Source organism: Cynocephalus volans, chromosome 1 (assembly GCF_027409185.1).
Source record: "Cynocephalus volans isolate mCynVol1 chromosome 1, mCynVol1.pri, whole genome shotgun sequence".
Taxonomy (NCBI): Eukaryota; Metazoa; Chordata; class Mammalia; order Dermoptera; family Cynocephalidae; genus Cynocephalus; species Cynocephalus volans.
The window spans coordinates 101,628,088-101,643,836 of NC_084460.1; the positions used below are offsets into that span (position 1 = coordinate 101,628,088).

At 34.8% G+C, this 15,749-nt stretch overlaps 1 protein-coding gene across 3 annotated transcripts in view; it reads right to left on the reverse strand.

Annotated features, from left to right (window-relative positions):
- The window catches only part of TBL1XR1 (TBL1X/Y related 1), a 156,940-nt gene that overhangs the window by 67,453 nt on the left and 73,738 nt on the right, over positions 1 to 15,749 (reverse strand). For all 3 annotated transcript variants that reach the window (XM_063099121.1, XM_063099150.1, XM_063099141.1), the window contains exon 2: positions 9,047 to 9,118. The gene's annotated coding sequence lies outside the window, so the exon portion shown is untranslated. The remainder of the gene's footprint in view (positions 1 to 9,046; positions 9,119 to 15,749) is intronic.

The window sequence follows — 15,749 nt, forward strand, 5'->3', positions numbered from 1 at the left end:
TTTCACATAAGGAATACATCAAAAGGCATTATGAAATAAAGTACATTTCTCAGACAACCTAGAAGATCGGTGAAGGAAAAATAGAACATGCTTCAAAAGTACAACACTGAACAAGAAAACTTGTTCAAAAGTTCCACATTACAATCAGATGCTTTGTTGTTCCTTATTTTTTTTCTGAAATTAAAGCCAAAACATGAAACCCCTACTTTGAATGAAAATAAAAACATAATAAGCAAATAATGAACCCTCTAGATATTTTTTAATGGATATAATTTTCTTGAATGATTTTTTTACTAAATTGTTCCTCAAGCAAAAATAAAGAGCAACAACTTATCTATCTAGGGTACCACTCTAGATCCAACATGCCACAGTTCCTGTCTTCTCCTTATTAGAACAGAAGTACAAACATTCTCAGGAGAAAGGACAGAACTGTGGGCAAGAGTTGGTTGTCTAACTGACTATAAAGAGGAGTAAAGCTTTTCTCATAACAGAACAGAGACATTAACAGCCTCAAAGAGTTGCAGAGACATTTAAATAAGATATTTACTCTCTGTCACAGAACATGTATGTCGTGCTCGGGCTAGGGCTGGGTCTGGAGCTTCCAGACCCCTCAAGCCCATTCACAGACTGGATCACAAACCCTTCATACACCAGGCTGGGTCACCAGGTCCCTTCATGCAGGCCTATGAGCTAGGTAACTGGCCAAAAGGTCCTTGGAAGCCGTAGGTTGGAAAGCATGTCTGCACCGGGCAGACGCCTGAGGCAGACGTCCACCCACCTGCTTCACTAAAACTCTCACTCTCTCTCTGAAGAACACAAGAATAGCAACAAAACTAAAAAGACACATTGGTGCGCATGTGCACTGACACACACACACACACACACACACACACACACACACACTCTCTCTCTCTCTCTCTCTCTCTCTCTCTCTCTCTCTCCTTACAAATGATGTGCTAAAACCACAACCAACCAGACCCAAGTCGAGGGCCCTGACCAAACCATTCTATTTTCCCAACAACATACCAGCCCTTCCATTTTTGGTCTGATTTTCATTTACCAAAAAATTTTAAACTAATCAAAATGTCTTTTGGTGTCTCTCCCCTACACATTTAAAATATTTCTATGTAGTCTGTTCTAAATTCACAAACCCTTATGCTCTAAGTAAGGTTGAAACGAACTCAAAATGATCCCATTAGACATTTCACAGGAAATGAATGCCCCATATAAACAGAATACAATGGAAAAAGAACTTTTTTGTTTTAAGATCCTCCTTACAAGAGATAGTAAATCACAGGAGAGAAAATAGGCATAATGAAGAATCTCTGTTTCAATGAACTGGCCTAAGAAAAAGGACAGGGGCTCCTGAACAAGCCTCATGGCCACCCTCCCAAACCCAGCTCAGAGACAACTCCCAGATGCACACCCCTCCTTCACCCCTGCCCCCAGCTGGGCGGGGAAGGTGGAGAGGGCACCAGTGGACCTCAGCCACACCCACCCACCTTCTGCAACCAGGCCAGCAAAGGAGCCAGCCATGGGCCAGCCCCATCCCCTCCCCTTTCTCCCTCCCACATCATCTTAGAATGTAAAAAAAAAAAAATTATTATTTTTTTAAAATTAAAAAAAAAACTTTAGATGCAAGTAAAAATTAAGAAATGAAAAAGGAAAGAACTTGAAGAAGCCAAAAAGCAGAACCTATATTAAACTGAAAATTTCTGTCTTTTACACGCTAACCTTAGTGTGTTACATTCTCTTTGGTGCAAAAATTTAAAAAGTAACAAAAAACCATGCAGTTTTATCCATTGAAAGGATGAACAGATAAAAAGGGAAAAAAAAAAAAAAGCCTCCAAATGGCTTCAATACACCCATGAAATAATCAACGGCCTTCAGTTTCAAATTTTATGGCTATATTGCTAAGATTAGACCTTGCAGCCCAACCCCAAATGGTCAGAACCTAATGACTAAATTTTAGTATGGACAGTTTGAGAGAAGTTGGAAAAACTTTAAAAAAAATATTCAGTGATAGGACACCTCGTTTTAGCACTACACCATTAAATATCTATCCCTCTATTACTCTTAAACTATTCTGTGTTTCTTCAGATAAGAAGAGAGCTATGTTTTATCCCTAGATGAAGAGTGTCCATGCTAAGAACTTGTAGAACAAACATCAAAATTATTTGAAGCATGAGGAATCAGTTTTTAAATTACAACAGTAACTCATCATAACAATCCACTATTACATTTAATATAATGATTAAATCCCTGTGAGAAACCAAACTTGCCCTGCCTTTCAAGTGATACCACAATCTCTCAGGTTTCACGTTAGATTCAGTTATTTCAGCCTCACATTACATAACAGTCATCAAATGACAAAGTTACATGGGATCAGTTAAATACAACTCCAATCTGTATGTGCTCTGCCTTTTGTCATTTGTTAAAAATAATGGGGGGGGGAACCCTAAAGACTTAGATTATTCAATGTAACTCTTACTGTTGATTTGAAAATCAGTTCTCCAGAGGTATAAATTCTCAACCAAGAGAATGAATACTTCACACAATGACACTGCCTGTCATTCATTCTTCATTTAATGATACCACTTCAAAATCACATGATAGCAAAAGGAAAAATGACAAATACTGACAATGAATTTTTCTAAAGTACACAGAACAAATTAATTTATCCCCTCATCACTTTTTTCTGAGCAGTTGGGCAGGTTCTGACTGCAAAGCCCCAGGGACCCTTCTCTGGACACAGGTCAGGTCAGGAAGGAGGTGCTGAGGTGCTGATGATCTGCCCTCCCCAAAGCATACGAGATCAATAAGGAATGGGAGTTGGGTGTACCAGCTTCCTTGCCCCTCGAATGGAACAACTCAGAGGCATGTCCTGTACTGTCTCCCAGATGCCTCTGCATGATCTGAGCCCAAACTGCCCAACAATATCATACTCTTTAAGGCACCTTGTATTGGTCTCCCTATCTTCCCTTTCTCAATCCCCCACTCCTGTACAGGAACCTTCTGTATTCACCTTTCAAATAAAATAGCTAAAATCAAGGGTCTGATTCCACAGGAATCAAACCTAAGAAAACTGCTCAGCATGGTTCTACTGTTAGGAAAATCTTGTTAAACCAAATTAATTTTTAGAAGTTGTGGGATGACTATAGAATCAGAACAAGACAAAACAGAAAGGCTGAAAGGATTGGTCGAAAAGATTGATAGTCTTTCCTTGAGAATAAGAATCTATTGGAATAGGTCAAAGAAAAACACATGCAAAAACATATGACATTCTAAAACATATGAAAAGACACAAATTAGAACTATAATGAAATACTACCTTCTTACCTATTAGATTAAAAGATATACATACATATATACATATACACTGCAAATGGGAAAACAGGCACTCTCATACATTGCTAGACAGAATGTACGATGGACAATGCCTTACAGAACAGAATTAGGTAAAATGACTTAAAATTATATGCACTTTTATGTTCTTACCTAAAACTTCCACTCTTGAACGGCTATGGCATATCCATGTAATGGGGCACTGTGCAGCTGTAAAATGGAATGAGGACTATCTCTATACACTATTATGAGAGAATCTCCAAAATGTTAACTATATGCATACATTTACTTATTTTTTAAAAAATAACAAGATAAACCACAAATAGTTTAAAAAAGAAAACAAAAACAAACAAACAAAAAAAAACTTGGTTACCTACAAGGGGAGGAAGAAAGTAAGAATGCTCCTCACTTTGAAGTGGCATAAATGTTTTACATAATTATAAAACAAAATTAAGTTAAAATTTTAAATCCTAAATACTAAAAATAAGATAATATAAGTGGTTGATATGTAATATAAATTAAATATCCACTTGGTGGAGGAAAAAAGAGCACAAGGGGATTTACTTTAAATACTTTAAAACATAATACTTTAACTGTACATCCCAGCGGAATATAGGTCAAAAAAGAAAAATAGAAACAAAACTTTTCAGTAATCATACTGGTGGTACTGTGTGTGTGTGTGTGTGTGTGTGTGTGTAAAATGTTACATATAATACATTTATATTATTTACTTTACATATTCACATACAAATATTTATATTTTGTATATTTCATTTACATTCTTGCTTTTACTTAATTTATTTATTTTAATAAGAAGTTTCTGTAAACACCATTAAGAAAAGAGGTTTTGCAGCATGAAAAAAGATGAAAATACTGACAAAGAAATTAAATTGAAAAAAAATAAAATCCTAAATTTGTACCAGATTTATCATACACACACATTGCTTCCCCAAACCAGAAAAAATGAACATGCTTAGCACTAGAGACTGTGGATCTAAATATTGCTTTTCACTAAAAAAAATCAGGACTTCTTGGAGACATAGCTGATTTGAGGACTGAGAAAGGACATGTGTAAGATGAGGTTAGGAACATCCTGTTATGATAGCAAGGAAGCTATTAAAGACTACTGGAGTCATGTCAAAAAGACTCAGAAGTCAACCTGAAAAAGCTCCTTTCACCAAGACAATTTGATATCAATAAGAATAAAAACTACAATGCAATAAAACACATATCAAATGTTTAAGTCAAGAAGCTCACAAGCACACTTAAATCTTCATTGGTTATCCTTCCAGGATTCTAGGAAACAACTCAGTTCTTTGAAAACTGGTAAATAAAGGAAAGAATCAAACATTTAGTATGTCTTTCCTATGCAGACTGTGCCACAGAGTAATCAAATAGCTGTTGGGGAAGCTTCTCTTTATAGAAATATTACAGACAAATATTACGGACAATAAAAGCTTGATATAATTAGTATACCAACATTTTTGTACACCCTCATGGAAATAATGGATCCAGACAACAATCATCAATGGTTGTCTAATATCACAAACAGAATCAACATTATGTACCTCTTCATGTACTTAGCACCACCTAAAAGCATTCTGCCTCCTCAACCTCCCAAAATAACAGGGGGAAAACCTGAATTAGATTAAACCTTTAGATCTAACTACGGATTTACAAAAATACAAGGAAAAAAAAATTTTACTACAGGGAAACAAGTTAACTAAATATTTTATAGAATGTGGAAAACTTTACAGGACAAATAAAAAATAAATAAATAGAAGCGTAAGCTGTACAAAGCAACCAAACATAAAGTATGAATTTTGTTGTGACTCTGTAAAAACATATTGTGACCAGTTCAGGAAAACTTAAACTAAATGAAACATCGGTGGTGTTAAGAAATTATTGTCAACACCTCACACTCATTAGGATGGTCACTATTCAAGCAAACAAAATAACACGTTGTCCATGTGGAGAAATTGGAAACATCATAAACTGTTGGTAGGAATATAAAATAGTGCCGCCGATATGGAAAACAGCATTAATAAAAAATTACCACACAATCCAGCAATCCCACTTCTGAGATTCCAAAAAGAATCCCAATTCCAAAAGAACTGAAATTAGGATCTTGAAGAGGTAAGCACATACCCATATTCACAGCAGCACTATTCACAATAGCTGAAAGGCAGAAACAACCCAAATGACCATCAATGAATGAATGGATAAAGAAAATGTGGTATGTACATACAATGGAATATTATTCATTGTATGTAAAAAAGAAGAAAATAATGTCACAGGCTATAATATCGATGAAGCTTCAAGACATTATGCTAAATGAAAGAAGCCGATACAAAAGGACAAATATTGTATGATACTACTTACATGAGGCATTTAAAGTAGTCAAACTCAAACAAATTAAAAGGGTTGTTTCCAGCGGCTGAGGGAAATAGGAACTGTTTAACGGGAGTAGAGTTGGTTTTGCAAGAACAAAAAATTCTGGAGATCTGTTACCCAACAATGTGAATACAATTAACACTGCTGATCTGTACACTTAAAAATGGTTAAGATGGTAAACTTTATGTTACATGTTTTCTAATCACAATTTTTTTAAACGTACAGTTCACCCTTGAATGACATGGGAGCTGGGGCGCTGATACCTCATGCAGTCAAAAATCCACATATAACTTTGACTCCCCAAAAACTTAACTACTAGTAACCTACTGCTGACTGGAAGCCTTACTGATAATATAAACAGTCAACTGACACATATTTTATATGTTATATGTAAAATATACTGTATTCTTACAATGAACTACAGAAAAGAAAACGTTATTAAGAAAATCATAAAGAAGAAAAAATACAGTACTGTACTGTGTATTTATTGAAAAAAATCCACATATAGATGGACCTATGCAGTTCAAACCCATGCTGTTCAAGGGTCAATTTGTATATTTAAATTCTTTTCCAAATAAAAAAGAAATTAATGTCATCAATTTTTAAAGTGTGATGATGGTATTGTGGTTATATATCTTTTAATAGTCTGTATCTTCCATAGATACGTACTGAAATGTTTATGAATGAAATCACATGACATAAAGAATTGACTTCAAAATAATCCAGGGATGGGGGTGGCATGACGATAAGATGTTTAAGGACAAGATTGGTGACTACTGCAGATGGGTGAGAATTCATTATGCTCTTGTTTCTATTTTAGAATATTTAATAAAATATTTTATTTATTTCATAATAACAAGTCAAAATAATAATATACATCTGTTGGCCAATGAGTCCTATTAATGCAACACAATTACAGAAAGTAGTATGAAACATTTATGTAGGAAAGTAGCTGTAAATCATGATGATTTAAGGTGCAATTAGAGTTAAAATAATTTGTGTCTATGTAAGTGAAGAGTGAAGGCAAGAAAGAATGTTATGAATCCCTCATGATTATTATGTCAAGAACAACGCAGAAGGTGGGTGTGAGGATAGTAAAGATAATTGTATACATTCCCACAAAGCATTCCTTCATGGTGTTTGCAAAGGAAAAAAATATGAGATACTACATAGCACAAGTTTAACCCAGAATACTATGAAATTTCTGAGGCTTATGGGTAAATCACCATTTTGATATCTATAAATTTACTAGCACATCGTGCAAATATGTAGAAATAGCTTCAGTGTCCTCAGCTAGACTGTAAGCAAATTTGTTGTAATCTTGTAAGCCTTCATTTCTTACATTAATTAATACATATACACACTCTAAATTTCTGTGATTATCATATAGAAATGATTTCAGGGATTTTTCAAAAAATTGGCAAATGTGTTTGGAATGATTTAGTTTAAAACACATTCTATGAGCTGTAACAAAAGACAAAACACAGCCTATGTGACACATTTAAAAATTCACTTGAGGACAGGCACTTAGAAGAGATAGGTAGCTGCATAACACCTGTATTTCAGATACCCAACAGGCCTGTGCAACTGATTATCAGGGGAGATACACCACATATAGTAAGAAACCAAGAAAACTAACAGTTTTCAAACACGAACTTCAAACAAAAACCCAAGAGCACATACTCCAAGATGCCAAAGTTGATTTACCATGGAGCTGTTTCTTACATGAGAAACTCTGTACTGCTCCAGGGAAAAAAGCAGATTTAACGATGGTTAATGAGTCGCCAAGGAACCTGCAGAACCCAGGGAGTGTTACATAAATTAATGAAAAATCACGTCAATCCGTTGTGCTAGGTAAAGGGGGGGGGGGGTCGTCTTATTTTCTTCAACATCTCCTATCAAATGCTGAAAATGAGAGGGAGAGAGAGAGAAGGAAGGAGGGAGGAGAAGGTAAAAGTGTAGGGAAGGGGGAGGGGGAAAGGGGAGGGGAGGAGGAAGAGGGGAAGGAGGTAGGGGAGAGAAGGGGGAGAGGGGAAGGAGGTAGGGGAGGGGGGAGGGGAGGGTGAAGGACGTGGGGAGAAGGGGGAGGAGGAAAGGGGAGGGGAGGGTGAAGAGAGGGGGAGGGGAGAGAGGAAGGGGGGAGAAGGGAAGGGGGGAGGGGAAGATGAGGTCAATTCTCCCTACTTCCCTCCCCAATAAGACTTCAGAAGACAGTCAGACAGAAGAAATCCTCCTCTTGTCAACATACTGACAAGTCCATCTTTAATATGAAGCATTTCCTGGGAATGTTTTCACAGATTCAACAATTTTTATTTCAGACTGATTCATCTAGCATTCCCCAACAAATTCCAAAAACTTTTATCAATTTCTATAGCTATGTGATTTAATATTTAAAACTAAAATTTGATTAAAAATAATTAAAATTTTTGGTAATGCACTACAGAACATATTTTTAAATAATAATGCTGCTTAAATAAGTAATTCTTTAAAAAAATGTAAAAATTCATTCTGCTATTTACTGATCCCCCAAATACACAGCAACACTATTTAGATAACAAATTACTTTTTGTAAAAAAAGAATCATTCTGAATTATCTTAGCCTACAACTAAAATAAACCTTAAAAATTTAGTCCAATTCCATCATTTAATTTTTACAAGAGTATGTGCCAAAAGTCAGACTCCTAGCATATTCAGGAAATGAAGCAAATCCCAGCTCCTACAAAGTCCACTAGACTTTCTGCTATATCACATGGTTGGCATTTATATTCCACAGTGAAAGGCTTCTTTAAAAATCTTTTTAAATAGATAAAAATGGCTCTCCTTAAAATAATTCATTAACTAAAAATAGGCAGAATTTTAGCCATTTAACTTCCCATTAGCTATAAATATTAGGATAAATGCTATACACAAAAACAATCTATTTTAGTAAAATGGATAAAAACAGAAGAGCTATTACTGCTGCTGTCAAATTTCTTTAAATAACAAAATTCTATTACAAATTCTACTCATCTGACAAAACACAAGATCATCATTATATAACAATACCTTTCATCCTGATAACCACAGCTAAGAGTTTAAAAACTACAGAACCCCACCCCCAAACTTTGGAGATTTTTAACTAAACATTCAAAAATCACTTTAAGTACTTTAAATTACACATTTAAAAAAAAAATTACTTAGTTTGGGAACACAAGTATTTTGTCAAATTGTGAGAAACTTCCAAAATTCTCAAAAGATTCTTTTAAAAAAAAGAATGATAAACAGAGTGATTAAAACACTCTGACACTGGGAGCTCAAAGAATCTTACCATTGGCAGTGCATTGATGTGGGGATGTGCAACTGAATCTCTGGTACCGCCAAACACAAGTTGTTGCTGATGCTGAGAAAAAGGAAAGGAAAGTATTCAGTGTGCCCTAGAACAAATTAAGTTTAAAAGATTTTCCATACCAAAGTTTACATGTTTGAAATACTGTTTTATGTCTTTAAAGTCCCACCAATGAATATCTTTCTCCCCCAAGCAAATGCTATCATAAACAGCAACAGCAATTTTTGAGTACTTAATATGTGGCAGGTCTTCAGAACATTCCTAAGAGGCTGACAGAGTGAAAATGAGACTCAAACATGTACACAGGGTGTCCTCACCTCCACTCAACTCAACCCATAAATTAGGGTCTAATATAGTAGGTTCACAATCTATGACCATGAGCCATAAAGAATGGTGTAAACTTGTATTCTATATATTCTGCTTAAAACAAAGAGAAATACATAATTGACTTTAAAATAATTTCAATCAAAAGTTGTTAAACTTTCATCTCTTCAGAGTTTACATTTTATAGGGTTTACCCAGTCTTCTCAACTTTTAAGTCACAGCACATTACATTCCATGAACCTTTCAGGTAAATGTGACAGTTATGTCTCACATGCCATTGGAGGCAACTCTTTGGTGTGTACACTGACCAGTGCAGGTCCCCACCATGTGCTACAGTGGGATACAACTTTCTGTAAGAGTGACAGATTAACATCAGGCTGATGCCATAGAGAGAAGTGTTCACCTGCCACACCAGAGAGGTGAATTAAGTGAGCAAACACTAAGAAGTTAACTAGGCAAATAACATACTGAATAACTGCAGAAACACTGTAATCCCCTGAAGTTTGTTCCCCTCTGGTTTTATCTTTAACTGACCCTCATTTGTACTGGGTGCTGACCCCACGGCCATACTAAATATCTTTAGCACTCCCAGATAACTTAAAACTTTCAAGTAGTTAAAGTCACAGAAGATCTACGAATCAAAAGAACATTAAACATACCACACGCTTACTGAAATTATAGGTGATTACACCAATACACAAAATCCCACCAACCTCTGGTGCTTCAAGACATGACATGGAAGTGAGCTAGGTGATAGATCCTTTCTAGCACCTACTGCAGGAAATGCTCTGTAGACATCATGACTGAGTCAAAACAAACACTAGACACCACTAGGCTCTGTTTACCTCAGGATATTTGTTATGAACATCAATAATTTTACTATAAAATTTCCAAGAATTTTTGAGCTAAAGTTACATAAGGTTGCTGGTCATCCAAAAATCAGCACAGCACCCTTATCAGATAAAAGTTTTTGGCATACTTGCATTCCATTTATTTATAAATAATTAACATGTGTTACTAAATTATGTAATTTTAAAACACAAAACAGAAGTAAAAGATAAAGAAAAACAGTTATTTTATTTACTTACACTACTATAATCTTTTTTGTTTATAACATTCTTAATCCTTAACTTTTAAGTGTCTTAATCATGATGGGGTTTTTTTCCTTTATCACCATTAATTAATATGTTAAGGTACAATTTACTTAGAGCGAGGCTCATCAGTACGAATAGTGAATATGTATATATATTTCACACACCGTTCTTGATAATCTTATTTCAGATATCTTCTAAAATGATCATATCGTAGCAGATGAAGAGTTTTAGTAATTTATCAGCTCTACCATTTTCTTGTTTCTTATTGCTATTCTTGATTCTATACACAGTTTCTTTGCAAGCATCTTTAAATCATTAGACTGCTTTTGTGAGGTTTGGTTAAAACTAGATAATATAATTCATAAATCTACATAATCAAACACAAGTAAACTTACAGTAGTAAGTTGAAATACATGGCAATTTTGGAAAACAGAATGAATGAATGGGAGTGCCACTAGTGCCCTGTTGAATCCCCATACTTTCCTGTGAATACCATTATGTACCATGTCATACATGACTCTCTGACACATTAGGGCCAAATGAGGGTGCAAATTTGATCCTCTGTACTAAATATTAGAAACATTTAAATTTTAAATCTGAGAAGACACTATCCCATACCAGGTAAGCAGCCTGGCTGACACAGAATAGCCTGGATTTCAGTGCCCATTTATTCCCTTGGTTCTGGCCGTACACAAACTACCCATTTGGATTCTGCTGTCCTGTGAGCCACTATGGTTATAGAGTCCAGTTATATTATGTCTCTTGTGAGTACATATAATGGCAATACTACTTGAAAAAAATGTCATCGCTGATAAAACCTTTAAATTACAACAGATTTGAAGTGCACCCAAACATGGTAGTTGTCCTGACAAGTGCAACCTCACACAATGACAATGAACACATCTGACCCTCACTGAAGCAGAGCCTCTCAAACACACTTCAAAACTAAGTCTCCAACTTTTACTTTGTAATAAAATGGGCTAAGCCTCTTAACCTAAAAAAAAAATTAGGAATATGTCCATAAATAATTACTAAAATGAAAATTGTCATTCTGAAGTGCTATGGACATAATACTAACATCATTCACACATACATCAAAAGAATGTGTGTCCTTACTAACAGTATTCCCTTAAAGAGTTTTCGCATGAAAAAAAGCTTAAAAATGGGTTGCTTTGACTTCATATTTTAAAAGTTGGTATAATCTGGACAATATTAGCAGCAAATGCTTTGCCTTCAGTAAATTAAAATAAATTGTTCATTTAACTACCATTTCTAATCAAAATAGCTGTCAGAAATACACTCCTTTAAAAAATCGGAGCTATCCTGTATTTTAGTATAATTCATTCCAAGTATATGATAAAATAGATGACATATTCTTAATTCTACAGAATGCCAAATTCCCATCAGACGTTGGTTTGCCAAATTGCTTTCAATTTAACTTTTTCACCAAATTTAAAATGATACATTTAAACCAGAAAACACAAGCTGTGTTTTCTGCCTGATGCATTCAGGATACACTAATACAGGGTCATTCTCTCTCTCACACACACATATACACACACGTGCATGCACCAGGGATCATGAAAGAAAGGAGACTACCTTTCTTAAGTTCCCCATACAAAACACTACTCCTCTCCCTGCCCGCCACTCAAACTGTGATAATAAAGCACTGTTTGACACTATACGAATATTACAACTATTCCACCTTACTTTTCAGCCAATGCCATGCAATGATCTAGGAATGAGCAAACTATGGCCAGAAAATAAATACTTCTGGTTTTGCAGGTTATTTGGTCTGTGTCACAACTACTTAACTCTGCTATATATACAGAGCAAAGCAACCACAAACAAAACAAGTAAGTAGGCATTACCATTTCCAATAAAACTTTTTTTTAAGAAAAGAAAATAGATCTGATATGGCCTATAGGCAATAGCTTGTTGACCCTGAGGCAATTCCCAGAACCACCCAAAATTCTGCAGATCCAGATTGGAGCATAAAGCTTTTAGTTTAAATGAGGTAAAGGTTTTTATTAACAGACCAAGTAAAACAAGTAAAAAATAATTATTATTCAAACACTGCCCGCTAAAGATTTATAACCATTCTATGAAGAGGAAGTTTTCTATGGCATTCAAACATAGTACCTTACATGGCACAATATATAAATAATAAAGTTTAATAAGAAAAATGAGAATATTAAGGACTTCAGTATTCCTTTGCCACTTTCAAAAACTTAAAAGACAGTGAAAATAAAATGGAAAGAACAAGGGCTTTCTGTTTAAAAACTCAGCTATTTGACATCAAACCCATGTTCTTCAGTGACCTCATCTGTTAAATGAGGCTAGTACATAATCCTACACTACAGCATATTAGACAACCTGACAACAAACATAAACATAGAATTTGTCTCACTGTGAAGAAAATAAACTGATTTTAAAATCCTATTAAATCCCTAAAGATGTTTTTGCACAGAATTCTAGTAAATATCAACTAATTGTAACTGTTTATATGGTTTTAAAGGGCACAAAAGGGTCTAGAATAGTATAGTATTAAAAGACAACAAAAAAAGTAGGTCCTAAGCAAAAAAAATGTTTGAGTTTTTACCATGAGATTATAAAAATACCAATGGGAAATATTTTTTAAAATACAAAAAACCAAAGAAATAGAACAATAAAGACATGGGGATAACTGAGAGTGGTTCCAGGGCAAATGGAAGCAAGAGAAAACACTGACCATAAGTTGCGACAATACTTGCTAATGTTCACAAAGTAGTGGATGGGAAGAAATGTTATACATATTTTAAAAATTAAAAGAAACCATACCTGTACTTTAGCTTTCTGATATAAGGACAACTATACACCAAAATTCACTTCTACAATGTGAACTAAAATGTTATTGTCAAAGATGTTTTCTTTTCACATTTTCTAACAATCCTAAATCATAATCTAAATCACAGGTAAATATGGGAAAGAAACAAGTAAACTGTGTACTTCTAATTATTTTTTTAAAACAAGTTCATAAAACCATCTAGAAACAAAATTACATTTAAAACTAATCGCCAATTTTCTTATCTATTTCCCAGTTCTCTAAATGAACATATTAATATCAAAGCAACCAAAGATTCCATCAACAACAAAGATCTACACACAATAAAATGAACTGTCTCCATTAGCAATGCATTAGTTACTCAAGAAAATAAAAAAGAAGAAAGCTAGACTGTCCTTCAGGAGACCAGGAAGAAATGTAATTTAATGACTATATTTATCACTATGCCGAGTTAAATGGTAGGTTTGTTGTTTTTTTATTTTAAATAATCTTAAAATTTATCCTGCAATAGACAACAGAACTGTGGGGAGGAAAAAAAAAAAAAACAACAGGGGAGTGGGGCAGAGAAATAAAGGAAGAAAGAAGAAAAAACAAGTTTCAATTAACCTCTCTACTAGACCCTGTTAACATTAAAACTTAGCCTTTTATATTAAATGATTATAAATTCACCAACACTGGAACAAAACTTATTAAAATACATCATGAAATATAAGGAAGATATCCTGTCCTCAAAGAGTTTAAATTAAGGAATTTTGGAATTAAGTGTAATGTCTTACAAGGTGATAAATTCTATGATAAAAGAACTGTCCAAGCAGGGTAAGGAGACTCAGAAATTGAGGGGGAAGAGGAATCCCCAGGTTGCAGTATCAAGTAACATGGTCATTATCAGAGCTGGTTTGTGTTTCAACTGAGAGATGGCAAGATACTCAGGGAGCTGTTGTATGTTCTATGTTCCGTACTCAGGCAATGATGTATAAAGATGTGCTTTACCTCGGTGTTGTCAGCTTAATATTGGAAATCATACTTAGAATATATCCATACTCACAAAATAGGTCATTTGTTTCAATTACTCTAAAATTTTTTCTCTGAAATATCTGTTCTTGCTTTACATCTCCTACACATTGTAAAGCCACAATTCCTAGCAGAGACATTAGGCATTATAAATGACAAACATTTAAATATTTAGCATTATAATACAAAGTCCTCATTAAAATTATCAAATACTAAAGATGTGCTAAATCAGAGAATCTTTCATAATGGTTGCCCAGAGTCTGTTCAAATTATTTTTCATACAAGCATTCTTACAAAGTTAATGTCAAAGAGCTTCAAACTTTCCCCAAGACACGATACTGAAAAAGAGAAAAATATCACTGAATGGCTAGTCACCTAAGCCCTAATATAGTTTAGGCAGCAGACTTGATTTTTAAATATCCAGGAAGAAATTCTTACAGTATGCCTACTACTACATACACTTACCTAACATCCCTATTTTAAAATACCTTACTAAGAAAAAATAACCAAAACACAAATGTAGACACAGCCAAAACTTCCTAAAACGCTTAAGAATTCCTGGTCTTGGCTTCGCACGCACGCACGTGCGCATGCGTGTGTGTTTTCCTGCACTGTGTTCAATATTCTTTAGTAGAAGAAAAACAGGAGGCAAGGGACACTAGTTCATGAAGATGCATAAAGAAGAACTATAAAAAGACTGGCTGTACTTTTTTCAGTAACTTCAATTGTAAATTCCCAGAAGTAAATGAGTATCTCTATAACTTGTGCCTACTATCACACCTAAAACACAATTCTGGATTCCAATAAGGGATTCCAACAAGGATTAAATGAGATAAGAGGGAAAGGTGGTCAGAACTTGATAGGGGGGATATTTTTGGAGGTAGGGAAGTATGACAACAAAATTTGTCTTTTTTCTCTTCAGAAGGAAAATAAACCAGAAACTGTCTAAGGAATACTTCTTCAAGATGGGGTCCAGAAGAAGAAAATATCTTTCCCACAAAGAGGTTAAAAATCTGCTCACTAATCCCTTTATCTCTTGTCAAAGTTAATCAATCAGTTGAAAAAACTACCGATAACTCAGACTGAACTAGACAAATTCACAAAAGCTAAGTAGGCCACACCTGGCACCTGTTTACTGAAAAGGACACAGGACAAGAAAGACTAGCAGAGTAGTAACCCCAATCATAGCAAGAGGACATACAATCCAGGATCTATTGTCTTTGCACCTCACCCGACCACCACCATCAGCATGTGACTGCTCAGGTACAAGAGGGAAGGAGCTCACAGTACAGAAGCTACCCTGGCTTAGAAACTCCAAGCTCCACTGAGGAATCACTATCATCTTATAAGCATCTCATTGGGCATATCGTCCAGGGAACTGACTCTATCAAGGGAGATGCTCAGTTATAAGAATACACCAAACCTTCCCTCC